Source organism: Suncus etruscus, chromosome 11 (assembly GCF_024139225.1).
Source record: "Suncus etruscus isolate mSunEtr1 chromosome 11, mSunEtr1.pri.cur, whole genome shotgun sequence".
NCBI classification, from domain to species: Eukaryota; Metazoa; Chordata; class Mammalia; order Eulipotyphla; family Soricidae; genus Suncus; species Suncus etruscus.
This window is the reverse complement of record NC_064858.1, coordinates 39717691-39732083: the sequence shown is the minus strand read 5'-3', so window position 1 is coordinate 39732083 and position 14393 is coordinate 39717691.

The window sequence follows — 14393 nt, the reverse complement described above, 5'->3', positions numbered from 1 at the left end:
TATACAACTAACCTCAGTTTGATCCCCAGCACCATATATGATCCCCTGACTAGGTGGAAACTATCATTAACAGTATTTATTTTAAATCATAGAACCCCAATCAACAAAAGTAGAAAAGTACTTTTTTATTTAAAAAATTATCTGGGACCAAAGCAATATTACCACAGGTAGTAATATTACCTTGCATGCAGGCAACCTGGGCTCCATCCACAGCATCCTACAATGCTCCTCAAAGAAACACCACTAGTAATTTCTGAGTGCAGAGACAGGAGTAATTCCTGAGCATTGCCAGGTATGGCCTCTAAAAACAAAAGAAATAAACAAAAACATCATCCTGGCTATTATTATTACTTTTTCATATCTTATGCTCTCTGCAAAAAATTTATAAATCATCAAAAATAATTAGAAAATTTTGGTTTTTTAATGAATAAGTAAATAAAGCAAAATGATGTGATTTCTCAAATATTTTGGGGTTTGACCCTGAGCAGCACTGGAGTGATCAGGGTAACCCCAGTACCACATCCTTGGCCTCTTGCTTCAAATCACTGAAACACCAGATTCCCAGGAGGGGTTCCCAGGTGCCCTGAGCACTGCGGGATGTGTGTGGTGGGAGGCGAAGGGCAAACACAGGCCTTTTTCCTCTGCCCCAGTTTAATTTTCACCCAGTATGTGCCACCATGGAGCCCAGTCAGTGCACTATTTACTGTGCTACTAGAACATTTAGGTTCCTAGGGAAGGATTTTACCTTGAGCAAGGACAGGCACCTGGGGACAATCACATGAGACTAACCCAAGGAATGACCGAGAGAATGTTTTCTCAGTTCCCAACACATGTGACAACCTAGTACTTTGAATGTCCCACCTGTGGTGGGAATATCTTAACTTGCCTGTTCATTGTCTCTAGGCCTATGTTGTTAGAAGGGATTATTAAATCCTGAGACCCTAAAGCTATAGCCATTTACAATGAACATGTAAAAACTTATAATGTGAGAACAAGCAGTTGTCAAACTGCCTTTTTGAAGAAGGGGACTAGAACAGGATGTTCTCACCAAGATGGGCCCAAAATGTGGGCTAGTGCCCCTCAAGAACACTGAGGGAAGGATGTTCCTGCCAATATGTCTGGAAATGGCAAAAATAGTTAAACAATAAGAGGTTAAGGTCATGAAGTAGGTTCCAAAACACTTCAAAGTGTGCTTAGACTAGATACCAAGTGGCTGCTTGAAATGTTAAGTGAATGTTAAGATTGTAACTATATATATATACCGCTTGAATTTTTGAAGTGAGGTCCTTGCCTAAGGTCCACTGTATTGGATGGGCATGAACCCCAGCTAGCTGGAAATTAAACCTCCCTTATGCTATTACATTATCAAGGCTGGGCTCTGAGTTCCCTGCCATGGGGGAAGCTTGATTCTGGATCTAACAATGTCATTTGCTGTCACTGTATATTTTAGTACAATAAGTGAAACCTAGCCCTTTCTGTCTCTCTCTGTCTCTCTCTCTGTCTGTCTCTGTCTGTCTCTCTCTCTGTCTCTGTCTGTCTGTCTGTCTGTCTGTCTCTCTCTCTCTCTCTCTCTCTCTCTCTCTCTCTCTCTCTCTGTCTCTCTCTACAGACCCCCAAAGAATGAGGCTTCCACTGTGATGTAGGAGCTAGCTGTGATTTGATTCTCAGGGAGTCCCGGTTGGAAGTAACCCCACTTTCCAGATGAGTGGGTCCCAGTCGGCACCACACAGGGAGGTGACATGAACTTCCTGAGATGACAGCAGACTGAGTCACATGATCCCCGAGCACAGAATCTGGGTGTGCTTCTGTGGCCATATCCGCACATGCCAGGGCCCATGGGCGGCAGGTGCCCACAGAGTCCACGCATAGGCACGAACCCGGCAGGGAAGCATGTGTGTGGGTGGCAGGGAAGAGGAAGTGGCGAATCCTCATTTAGGAGAGGGAGGAACAGGAGGGACGGGGTCACTCACAGGCTGGGGCTCAAGTGTAGGCTGGGGTTCAGGCACAGGCTGGGTGAAGGGAAAGGAGTGCAATGAGTGCAGCTCAGGAGATCTGTGTGGCCTGGGGAGTGAGGGACTCTCCACAGAGTGTCAGCCAGAGTTTTCAGCAGGCACAGAGCAGGCTGGCTGGGCAGAAGTGTTCCAGGATGACTGTGGCAAGCCCTGTTTGGACCTTCGTTCCCTGTGGAGATCTACCAGCTCCAGGCACAGAGGGTCATAAGCTGTGTTTTAGACAGACTTCCACCAGACTATCTGCTTAGTTGGGGGGCTCAGGGCTGCCTCGATCGCCTTTGGTTGCAGAATGTGGCACAAACCGCCCTGCCTGGAGAGCAGCTCTCCTCTGAGGGCTGTGTGTGTGTGTGTGTGTGTGTGTGTGTGTGTGTGTGTGTGTGTGTGTGTGTGTGTGTCCAGTCTCATCTAACTAGCTCATAGAGGCAGAGGAAAAAGGCCTGTGCTTGCCCTTGGCCTCCCACCACACACATCCCGTAGTGCTCAGGGCACCTGGGAACCCCTCCTGGGAATCTGGTGTTTCAATGATTTGAAGCAAGAGGCCAAGGATGTGGTACTGGGGTTACCCTGATCACTCAGTGCTGCTCAGGGGCCCTCAGGGTCAAACCCCAAAATATTTGGGAAATCACATCATTTTGCTTTATTTACTTATTAATTGAAAAACCAAATTTTTTAAATTATTTTTGATAATTTATAATTTTTTGCAGAGCATAAGATATGAAAAAGTAATAATAATAGCCAGGATGATGTTTTTGTTTATTTCTTTTGTTTTTAGAGGCCATACCTGGCAATGCTCAGGAATTACTCCTGTCTCTGCACTCAGAAATTACTAGTGGTGTTTCTTTGAGGAGCATTGTAGGATGCTGTGGATGGAGCCCAGGTTGCCTGCATGCAAGGTAATATTACTACCTGTGGTAATATTGCTTTGGTCCCAGATAATTTTTTTATATAAAGAAGTACTTTTCCACTTTTGATGATTGGGGTTCTATGATTTAAAATAAATACTGTTAATGATGGTTTCCCCTAATCAGGGGATCATATATGGTGCTGGGGATCAAACTGAGGTAGGTTGTATATGAGGATGTGCCTCACCCCTGGGCTAACCTATCTGCCTCCATAGCAAACCCATTTATTATTTCTTTTGTGTGGGGTTTGCTTTGAACAAACTTCACTGTGCTCAGGATTTATTCCTGACTCTCTGTTCAGGGATACTCTTTGCAGGGGGACCATATCTGGTGTCAGAAATTGAACTTGGGTCATCCAATACAAGGCAATTGCCTTATCCACTATTCTCTCTTTCCAGCCCTTAAATCATTCTGATTTTTCTAAGTTGAGCTCATTTTCTTCCCAGATAGAATTCCAAAAAGTGAGTTTATAGACTACTGAGGTTTCTCAAGGAACACATACTTTGCTTTCAGGAAGCTTGGGTTTTCTCCTCAGGACTGCCTAGTTGTCTGTACCAGGCCAGAAGCACCCCTGAGAACTATGGGTGTATTTAGTTACCCCCACCAAAACATTTATTCATTTACACATGCCTTATTTTCTTGCTTGTTCTGTCTCCTAGAAAATATGAGTCTAAGGAGGGCAGAGCCTGGTGTTCAGTCCTCAAGCCTGGCTCTCAGACACAATGTAGGTCAGTAAGTGGTGACAGAGTGAGTCAGAGAATCCTTGAAGGCAGCAGTGACCTTACCACACCTGGCCTTCTTCTGTGCTCCTGAGCAGAGGTGACATGCACGCTCACTCACAGGGGCTGCACCTTGCAGAGCAGATGCCACTTGAGGGCTGGGTTGGGGAAGCTCAGGACTGGTTCATAGGGAGAATGGGGGATAGTGGTCAGAAAATGGGCCAGTGTGGTGAGGGTGCTGAGGGCAGAAAGTGGGGTGACTAGTCACTGTTAGATATAAAAGTATTTCCTCCATATTGGGACTGTACAAGGCGATCCAAGGAAAGAAACTGGCTAGAGGAATAAATGTGACTCAGTGCTTTGCATGTATGAAGCCCTGAGTTTAATTCCTGGAATCACAACGTCCCCCAAGTACAAACCTGGGAAGAACTTCTGAGCACCAGTGTGGTGACTCCAAAAACCAATCAACTAACTTACCAAAACAACAAACTTCTAAACCCAGAACCAAAAAGCACCTGGTGACAGTACTGGGGGCCAGACTAGAAACAGGTGATGAATGACAGATGTGCTAACACTGCTAAAGGAACCCCAAAAGACTGAATGTGAGGGGAATGGGGGTGAGGCAGTGACAGACCTCGGTTGAAGTAGGACTGGAGGACTGTGGGTCAAAAGGCATCTCAGCAGGGGGCTGGATGGTTTCAGGGCTCTGCACAGCAGGAGGAGGCCCCACTTTCTAGAATATTGATATCAGGGGGCATAAATGAAACTTTCCATTCCACTGAGACAGTCTCAGGTCAGCTCAGCTGCTGTGCCTTGATGCTTTAGTTGTCTTGGACGTGGTCAAGGATACCTTTACAATGTGACAGCACTTTAAACTAAGTATAGCTATAATGTATATATAAAATACATTCTACTCTGGAATCACCCACAATTATGCTACTAATACATTTCATCAACCAACCGAATAAATAAAACTCTATCTAGACACAAGGATGATGATATGCTGAAGTTATAGGAAGCAAAGCCCTGTTTGGGTAAAGGTAAGGAGAAACTGGTGATGCGCAGACAATTGAAACCATGGGATTGGAGCGATTTCACAGCAGGTAGGGCTTTTGTCGGTATTTCATATGCTTCTCTGAGCCTGCCAGGAGTAATTTCTGAGCATAGACCCAGGAGTAACCCCTGTAGCACAGCATCTTGGGTGTGGACAAAAAAAGAAGGAAGGAAGGAAGGAAGGAAGGAAGGAAGGAAGGAAGGAAGGAAGGAAGGAAGGAAGGAAGGGAACACTGGAACCAATTAACAGTGACGGGTGGGTCAGGGCCAGTAGATGGTAGGGAAAGCCTTCAGCTCAACCCCTCTACCCTCTTCACCATGTTTCTGTTCTACAAATTAACTGCCAATTTAGCAATTTCAGGTTCATCTATTCTACCTGCCTCAAGTAATTTTCAAGTTAGTTATTTAATAAGAAAATATGAGGAAGGGGATTTTTTCCACCAGGGAAGCCAGGCATATCTGGTGCAAGGTAGGGGAGAGGAGGACATGTGTGTGTGTGTGGGATATTTCAGGGTGAATTTCAAGATTTGGGCCCCCTGCTAGTGCCTAACTGCTCTAGCAGTATTTCTGTATCTCCACAAACCATGAGGTCAACTTGGTGAGTAGCATATCACGAAGTCCTACAGGATGTGTCATGCTGAGGCAGGCAGGTAGGGCAGGGAGTTCTTAACAGGAGGAAAACATTTTCTCAGCCTTGGAAAGCAGCGTGTGCCCATTCCATAATATGCAAACCGAGGTCAGATGCATAGCTCTGCCCCACACAGAATAGGACCTCAATTTGTATTTGCTAATTCATGAACTGACTGGCAGATAAGATTGTAGCTCATTGGTTCTGGAAAGTTTATTTCCTTTTTAATTTTCTTAAAATTTTTTAAGCTAAGACACTGTAATTTACAAAGTTATTCCTGGTTAAGCTCAGGCATGTTTAAAATAAAAAGTGGAACCATCACATGAAAAGTTATTTCAATGGGGAAGAGTACAAAAGCCAAAGAAGTGATGCTATTTGTAAAGGGCACAATGACTAGCAGACTTTTACTGCGGAGGGTGGGGGGGTTTAGGAGGTTATTCCTGGCAATGCTCAGGACTTACTACTTGCTCTGTGTTCAGGGATCACTCTTGACAGTGCTCAAAGAACCCTGTGTGGTTCTGGGGGATCAAACCAAAGTTGAGGCTACATCTATCTATCTATCTATCTATCTATCTATCTATCTATCTATCTATCTATCTATCTATCTATCTATCTATCTATCTATCTATCTATCTATCTATCTATCTCTATCTATCTAATCTATCTATCTATATCTATCTATCTAATCTATCTATCTATATATCTATCATCTATCTATCTACCTGCCTGTCTGTCTGTCTGTCTGTCTATCTATCTATCTATCTATCTATCTATCTATCTATCTATCTATCTATCTATCTATATCTATCTATCTAATCTATCTATCTAATCTATCTATCTATATATCTATCATCTATCCATCTACCTGCCTGCCTGCCTGCCTGCCTGCCTGCCTGCCTGTCTGTCTATCTATCTATCTATCTATCTATCTATCTATCTATCTATCTATCTATCTATCTATCTATCTATCTATCTATCTATCTATCTATGAGACCAAATGTCGGATCTATGATCCCCTGTAGGTGAGGAATCTGGGAATCAACCCCTATGCCACTGACTCCCTGTGTATGTCTATGAATTGTGTTTTCATGGAGCAAACTGTGTGAGTACTGGGTTCCTTCATATTCTCATCTGGAACTTGGACAGAGATTTTGTTTGCTGCCATCTTCTAGATCCATTGAACATCTGAAAATCTCCAAATACCCAAGTGAAAATCCCTTTGGGTTTTCTTGGAGGGCCAAAGATTTAAAATTCTCTCCTGGCAGTAAAATCTATTTCCCTCTTGGCTGAGAAGTCTCTGATGTGGCATACTTTGATGGAGGTCAGGAGCTAACATGATACACGGAAGCACATTATTTTCTAAAGGGACTTTATGAGGGGATAAATGCCTGTGCTATGGGGATAGGCAGGTGGATCTTTTCAATTGAGTGATTGTGTCAGGAGGAGGATTTGTAAACAGGAGGAGAGGAGTCCTATCCAACTGGACTGTGACTCCTGAAAGGTTAAGCAATTTGGCTGACAAATAAGGGCAGGGGGTTATTGCCTTTGAAAAGCACTTCAAAGCAATCTGAAAACCTCACCAACAAGTTAATTAGATTTTTGGTTGGGTTTTAAAATATTTTTTCCAACTTCTGAGGAATTGCTTCTTTCTAAGATTCAGAGTCTCAAACTCATTACATTTTCTTACTGATTTAAGGACAGGCTAGAATTTCTAAATTAAATAATGGCTTTTGCCGGAGTCATTTGAGGATGAGGAATAAAAATCCTGGTACAGTTGAAATAGTTCTGGACTCACATATTGACTCACTATTATTACTCATACTTTGACAGACTGTGAAATGAATTAAAGGGGGCTGGTGTGATATGACTGTGGGTGGAGCACTTGCCTTGCCTTAGCTGACTTGGGTTCAATACTCCCTGCATGGTCCCTTGAGCCCTGCCAGGAGTAATTCCTGAGTAACTTCTGAGTATCACTGGGTGTAGCCCCAAAACAAATGTAAACAAATAATAAACAAACAAAAAGATTAAAGAAGTGTGGGAGTAACCAGTTTTAATTCTATTCAGGCTAATTCTTCTTTGCTAGAGGTATCTCTGGGTTGGTCCCTTACCCTATCATTCTTTTCTTTTTTTTTTTTTTTTTTTGGTTTTTGGGCCACACCCGGCAGTCCTCAGGAGTTACTCCTGGCTGTCTGCTCAGAAATAGCTCCTGGCAGGCACGGGGGACCATATGGGACACAGGGATTCGAACCAACCACCTTAGGTCCTGGATGGGCTGCTTGCAAGGCAAACACCGCTGTGCTGTCTCTCCGGGCCCTACCCTATCATTCTTCACCCTAGGGGATAGATAAATAAATAGGTCTTCCCAATAAAGACCTCAGGTCTCAGGGAGAAACTGCTTTTGGTTTCTTTCCCAAAGCTAATCTATCTACCTGATGGCATCTCTTGTTAGTGAGCCGAAGGCTTATGGTGGAATTTTCCTGAATCTGTTTTATCCCCTTCAATCTGTGTGGATTATTTCCTTTGTCAGCATTTGCTTTCAAACCCATATCTACCCAATCCCTTGGGATTGGACCAGAGGCTTCTGATTCAAAGAAGAGTTGAACTTAAAAAAATAATCCTTCAAAATAGAGGCCAGGTAGCCCTGAGATGGCAAAGGGCAAGAGCACCTGCCTTGCAAGAGTGAGCCAGGGAGCTCTATATCTGGGACTGCAGCATATGATGAATGTGGTCCCCACATATGCCTAGTGTGGTCCCTGTGTATGCAAAGTGTAGTCCCCATGTATGTCAAGTGCAGTCCAAGCAACTTTGCTATTTGGGGCCCCTGATGTCATATCAGAGTGTGTGACTCTAGCGCAAACAGGTATGCATAACACCACAACCAAAAATGTGTGTGCATTGAGGCCAGGTGTGTGAGTGTAGCAAGTGTGTGGGAGACCTCTATCATTACAGTAACAAGGACAAGTAGGGATTAAAAATGGGTAAAGTTGGCGCCAGAGCGATAGTGCAGCTGTAGGGCATTTGCCTTGCTTGCAGCTGACCCAGGACGGACCTGGTTAGATCTCCAGTGTTCCATATAGTCCCCCAAGCCAGGTGCGATTTCTGAGCTCATAGCCAGCACATAGCACATAACCCCTGACCATCACCAAGTGTGGTTCCTCCAAAATTAAAAGGGTAAAGTTTGGGGGCCAGAGATATAGTACAATGAGTAAGGTGCTCTTGTCCAGCATGTGGTGAGCCAGGTTCCATCCCTGGCACTGCACATGGTATCCCAAGCCCTGCCAGGAGTGATTTCTGAGCACGAGCCAGGAAATGTGGCCCCTAAAGAACAACAGAGTTTGAAATTTGAATAGGGTTAAAGAAGCCCTGACTATAAGAATATTTCAATGTAAGGATAAGGATGAAATATATGTAAAAAACAAACAAACAAACAAACAAAAACAAAAACTGCATCCAGAAGAATGCACCATGGGCAGAAATAGAGAATATTTCAAGGGGCTCAGAGTTGCATGACAAAACTTATTTTTTTGTCCTTTCTTTTATTGTTTCTTAGGCCACATCTGGCAGTCTCAGGATTTACTCCTGGCATTGTGCTCACAGACCACTCCTGTTGATGTTCTGGGGTCTATATGTGTCACAGGGAGACCAAACATGAAACCCTACCCTGTACTATATTTGGTCCCATTTAGCAAGATTTCTAAAGCCCAGAATCTTGAAGATTCACATTCTCTTCCTTCCCCTACCTTCATGTGTTCATGATGAACACAGACAAGTTAGACAATCATTTAGTGGAAGGCAAATTGCTGTGTCAGAGACTGGTTTGCATTCAGACCCGGTTTCAAGACACAGCAGTTCCCTCATGCTAACTACACTGAATGGAGAGACAAATGAGAATCTGCTCCTGGATGCATCCTCAGTTCAGAAGCCACTTTGGAGCAACCCTCATAATAGTGAAAGAGAACAGTGAAAGACACCCCCCCACTAGGGGCTCCAAATAATGCTTTACTCCTCTCCTCAGTCTTCACTAAACAAATCTCACACTCTAATGCACCTTCAAGGGACAAAAAGCAAAAATGCAAATCAGCCAGCAAGACCCATAAATAAGAGGCAGAGAGTGTGACTCTCAGGACAGGGGGCAGCATCACCATGTCCAAAGTGATGGAGGTCTGGGCTGTCCCCAGAGCTTTGCTGTCCTCTCTCTTCTGGGAGAGCATCTCTGGTCAGAGACAGACCTGGTGGCAATCCTTACCTGGAGAAGAAGCAATGTCCGGTACCAGGCAGCGTCTTCTGTTCTGTCTGTCTCTGAAGTCAGTGGCTCTCCCTTTGAGCTCTGAACTCAGCTGCTGCAAGGCTAATTAAGTCTGAATCATCTCCTGGTGGAGAATTTTTTTAAACACCTCTTTCAAAATATGATACCTAGTTGCTTCACTTCAATTACCCAATGGCATGAATGAACACTGCAGTCTCTACCGAGATCAGTAGACAATGCCACCTCTGCAGTAATTACCTCCCTATAAAACACACACACACACACACACACACACACACACACACACACACACACACCATACACACACCAAACACCACTTTTGTACCTGGGGTTATGAAATTATTTAGACTATTTCACCACAGTGTTTCAAGACTTCCATTGTATTAACAAAAGCGTTTAAAACAAAACAGTTGGCTTGGAAGAGGGAATTTTTTTTTTCTTTCCTGGGATTTAAGCTTGTTTCTCCAAAAAGTGCTTGGTTTCCTTGTTGCCCAGAACATCTATTGGACTTTTAGGGCTCAGATTCAGCCTTAAAACATGCAGCTGGAAAACCAAGCTAAGCCTGTTATCACCCTCTTCTTCCAGGTAGGAGCATAGATGACATGCAGAAGTGACCACTGCTTAGAGGTGACTAATGCCGCCCTTTCCTGGCATTCCTTGGCTGGAGTTTGGAGCTGGCTATTACATAACTCAATATCTGTTGCTTCTAGACCCTATCTTTCAGCTTGCCTGAGTAGATTATTGTTGCATTTTGAATGGCCATTTTATTGATCAGTTTCTGGGTAAGATAATGGAGTCACTGTCCAGATTTTCTGGACTATCTTGGGGAAACCTAGGAAGACCTGTCTTGGAAGCTGTTCTCCCTGGCAAGAAGAGCCGGTATTTTGCTTGACATCGCTTACACTTTTCACAGCTTTTGAGGCTTTTCAGTGAGTGGGGCATGGGATTCTATTTACCTCTTTATACCAAGTTTCCTGGGCTGGAGAGATACTACAGGGATATAATGTTTGCTTTGCATGTGGCCAATCCCATTCACTCCTAGTATTGTATAGGGTTCCCTAAATACTGCCAGGAGTGGTGCCTGAACACAGAGCGAAGAGTAAGCCCTGAGCACTGTTGGCTGTGCCCACCCCCCCCAAAAGAGGGAGGTGTGGATCCATAGTATAGTATGTGAGGCACTTGGCTTGCATGTGGTTGTAGTGCCCACAACTTTGGTTCATATAATCCCCTGAGCATTGCCAGGGTTTACTCCTGAGTACAGAATCTGGAATAGGCCATGGGGTATAGCCTAACCCATTCTTTTCTCTCATCCATGTACAAAAAAAAAATCCTGAGTTTCCTTGGTTTAAACAAGGCTAAAAATAGCACCACTTCTAGGTTCTGGTGAGGAGAATAAAGATATTGTTAACTACATAGTTTATCTAGGTGATTATCAGGCACTTACAGAAGTGAAGCTGGAGCTGCTGAGATTATTGCTTACCATAGAAGGTGGAGAGGTTGAGCTCCAGGTGCCAGCATGAGAATGTGGGTAAGACACACACCCCTTCTCAGACTGGCCCTCTGGCTGTGTCCTTATGTGAGAAGAGAGCCTCACTGGAGCCTCTTTGAGATGGTACTGATCCCCTTCATGGTAAGTCTCCCCAAAGCTTTTCATCATCACAAAAATCTCAACCCAGGAATCTGGGGAGAAACTAATATTCAGAGCCTAACAATCACCCATGAGACTGTACTCATAGTATGGTCTAGCTCAGGCCAGAGAGATAGTATAGTGGGTAGAAGTGCTTGTCTTTCATGTAGCTGACCCAGGTTCAATCCTATACCTGAACACTGCCAGGAGTCATTTCTGAGCACAGAGCTAGGTGTAAGCCCTGAACAGTGTCATATGTGGCTTCCCCCTTAAAACTATAAAAAGATAAACAACTGGTTAGTGCTGTACAATTTTATTCATCTCTATGGATCACTTCTTGTCAGTCACCACAGAAGGAAGAATCTCTGTCCCATTGAAGTGTATGTAAGCAGACATGTACAATGATGTGAGCTATGGGGGGAATCTGGGCATATGGTTGGTGTAAGTGGCATATCAATGGAATGGAATGGAGACTGGGGACAGGCTTACCTGCATCAGAAGCAGAATAGTTTCATTTTGTAAAGGTGGTCAATATCATGGGTCACAACATCAAAACAAAGTTGGCATTTGAGCAGAAAAGCCAGACAAAAACAAAACACTACCGAGAAAATGTGGAAGCAGTAGCAACAATGAGCCAGAATGTCTGGAATGGAATAAAAGCAGATGCTTGTTTATTTATTTAGGGTTTTTGGACTGAAACCAGCACTGCAGAGGGCAGGGTAGGAAATACTCTTGGTTCTATGCTCGGGGTTAGGCACAGCAGTGCTCCAAGGATTATGCAATGTGGTGCCAGCATTGAACTTGTAATTCTGTGTGCAAGGTAACCACTTCTCCCATGTAATATGACTCTAACAAATCTTAATTTTTATTTTTGAGCCACATCTGGTTGTGCTCAGGGGTCATTCCTGGTGGGACTTGACGGATAATTTGTGGTACCAGGAATTAAATTTAGATCAGCTATGTGCAAGGCAAGTGTCTTGCCTGCTTTACTATTCCTCTTGCAATCCTTTAACATTGTATTATGATTGGGTTGGAGGGATAGTTCAATGGGCTAAGTGTATGCCAGGACTTGATCCCTGGCACCACATGGCACCCGAACCCTTTGATTTCCAGCAAGTACCCTACCTACAGTACTATCTCTCCCTTTCCTCCTCTTTCTTCCACTTCTGGAAGGGTCAAGGGACCTATCAGTTATGAAACAACTTTCCTTTCTTTATCTGGGAGACACTAACATGAGTCTGCTTTAGAAGGAAGGAGTTTGGAATCTAAATGCCAATCGCCCTTGTATCTGGTTAAGTAGAGAATCAGGAATCACTCCATGACATACCATGTACCTTTGCTTTAAACATGGCCATGGTGAAGAATCAGGCTCTCTGGAAGTTGGTGTTTTGCTGGTGTTGAGGCTGCAACACCTTGTGGCACCTGCAGGGGCAGTCATTTATGAGCTCTGTTCCAAAAGGGGGTGAGACAGACTGCCATATCTGTATTGCTGCTTCCTCTTCAGCCAGTTCTGCGTGGTTCTGAGCTTCATTTCCGGAAGTTTAGCCTGCAGTCACCTCTCTAGCCTTCTTCAACTAGTATCCCTTTTATTTTGCCTTTTGGACCCATACCTAGCAGTGCTCAAGGTTACTCCTGGCTCTGATAAAAGGGGAACTAGATGTGGTGCTGGAACCCAGTTTGGCTCCATGCAAGGCAAGTGTCCTGCCCACAAGTGTTCTCTCTCAACTCCCTGTGCCAGGCTGCTCTTGATGTTGTTTGAGGCTGTGCTCAGGGTATTGGGCCATTAAGAGCCTGGGATCCCTGCTGCAAAGCATGCTCTTAATCCTTTCAGCTATTTCTCTGGCTCTCTAGTGTCCTTTAATGATTCTAATTGTTTAGTCAGCTTCCATTGCTCAGAATTAAGGATCTTGATGGATAAAGACACTCCTGCTTAAAATGCTCTCTTGATTCACCACATGTTTCTGGTGCTCCAAATCCTTAAGTTCTTTGCTTAGTTCAATACTCTTTATTTTGGGGGGAGGGTACACCTGGTGACACTAAGGGGTTATTCCTGGTTATGAGCTCAGAAATTGCCCCTGGCTTGGGGGACCATATGGGATGCTGGGAGATCAAACCACAGTCTGTTCTGTTAGTTCGTGCAAGGCAAATGCCCTACCATCTGCACCTCTGCTCCAATACCCTTATTTTTAAAGTAGGGGTCATCTCTGGGGGGTCCTGGGGAGCCAACAGGGCCACATCTAGCAGTGAGCTGGGGACTATGGGGGCTGGGCAATCCAACTCAAGGCTAGCATGTAGTCAGTCACTTGGGCTATCTCCTCAGCCCTTCAGGTTCTTTTTTTTTGGGGGGGGGGTACACTCAGTGCTCTCGAGATTTACTCCTAAATGTACTCCTAGCAGGATTTAGGGGACTCCATAGGGGTGCCAGGGATCTTTTGGTAGGTCAAATGCAAGGCAAGCACCCTATGGCTTTACTCTTCTCCAGTTCTGCTCCAGGCTCTTTTTGATCAGAGGTTTTCCCACCTGGCTCTCCACTTTGAACACTCCCAGCCACATTTTCTCTATTCTGTGCTGCTTGCATTAAAGGTCCCTATCAGCTTGGTAACCCCTGTACCCCAATTCCATACCCTATCATATTTCTACCATAAGCAAGTTGCTTTAAAGGCACTACTACAAGAGTTTCCTCTCTAAATTTAATGCCTTCATGGTTAGGAAAATGTGTTTTTTAATCTTTTGAGTCCCTAAGAGACTGAGGCAGGGTCTCAAACTCGCGGTCCGCAGGCTGCAAACGGCCCTCGTACATTTTGTGGCCCTGCCCTAGAGGAATCTTTTTTTGTTTTGTTTTGTTTTAGTTGTTTGGGTCACCCCCCCCCCCAATGTTCAAGTCTTACTACTGACTTTGCACTCAAGGATCACCCCGACTTTGCCTCCTGCGGCTCGCAGGTAAATTGAGTTTGAGACCCCTGAGTATGGAGAAGAAACCAACCACAGTATTATATTTATGAATGATCACGATGTGGGCGAATACTGCCACCTGCTGGGAGAAACAATTCAACTCGTCATTTTCAAGACAAGAATAAATCATAGGAACGGAACTTGATGATACTTACTCTCCCACCCCTATGGTTATCTATCACCTGACTTGGTACATGTGCTGTGGTGACCACCAGCCTTAGCCCCCACCCCCA